The sequence below is a fragment of the Octopus bimaculoides genome, chromosome 9 (genome assembly GCF_001194135.2).
Source record: "Octopus bimaculoides isolate UCB-OBI-ISO-001 chromosome 9, ASM119413v2, whole genome shotgun sequence".
Lineage (NCBI taxonomy): Eukaryota > Metazoa > Mollusca > Cephalopoda > Octopoda > Octopodidae > Octopus > Octopus bimaculoides.
This window is the reverse complement of record NC_068989.1, coordinates 88,993,467-88,994,487: the sequence shown is the minus strand read 5'-3', so window position 1 is coordinate 88,994,487 and position 1,021 is coordinate 88,993,467. Positions and strand designations below refer to the sequence as shown.

The 1,021-nt window shown below is 42.2% G+C and overlaps 1 long non-coding RNA gene across 1 annotated transcript in view; it reads right to left on the bottom strand.

Annotated features, from left to right (window-relative positions):
• The window catches only part of LOC106867895 (uncharacterized), a 9,174-nt gene that overhangs the window by 1,153 nt on the left and 7,000 nt on the right, over positions 1–1,021 (bottom strand). The gene's annotated exons all lie outside the window — the stretch shown is intronic.

Genomic DNA, 1,021 nt, shown 5'->3' with positions numbered 1-1,021 from the left:
TTTTTTAGAGGTCGCTGGATTTGCAAACCGTCTTCTTTTATTTTCTTTTACGTGATTGGACTGTGGCCAAGCTGGGGCACCGCCTTGAAGAGTTTTAGTGGAACAAATCCACACCAGTACATATTCTTCTTCTTAAATCTATGTATGTTCCTCTGTGTGTGCGTGCGTGCGTGTGCGTGTATGTGTGTGTATGTATATATGTTTGTGTGTGCGCGCGCGTGTGCGCGCGCGTGTGCGTTTTTGTGTGAGTGCGTGTGTGTGTATGTATACGTTCGCGCACACGTGTGTGTGTATACGTTCTTGCGCGCGTGTATGCGTATATGTGTATGTGTTTGCGCGTGTGTCTGAGTGCGCGCGCGAGTGTTGCCTCTTCTTAATTTTGAGTTAATTTTCACCGGTCCCCTGCTTGGTAGCAAGGCTGTGAAAGAAAGCATCTTGTTTTGTTCTTCATCCTTTAAATCTTAAGGTCTTGCAGATTTTAATTGTTCTAGATACCGTGATCATTTGTAGCGTATGAGCTAAGGGCTTGCATTCTCTCCTCAAGAACACAAATTCAGCCATACATTGCTCTGTATCCTGTTGTTCCAATAATAAGGGGTAAGATTTTGCAAATCCAATTTGAGATTTGCAAACTTCTTATCAAGGTCCATAGACCAGTGGTTCCCAAACATTTTAGAGACACGACCCACTATTTATGACACCAGTTTATGGCGACCCACTTAACTCTACGGGGTAAAAACTGACTTTTCCTTTTTACGATTACGTACGAATAAATAACTTGCGAAAATGACCACCTCTGATTTGTTAAGTTCGTGAAAAAAGCCTACAGCTTGATAAAACAACCAGTCTGGTATTGAAAACATGAGTCTTGAACTATCTCGATAGACAGCAGTTAATCAAAGCTAATTTATATAACTTTTTGCGACCCACTTGGATTCCGTTCGCGATCCATCAGTGAGTCGCGACTCATAGTTTGGGAACCACTGCCATAGACGATTATTTCTCCCATATTTTTCTAACC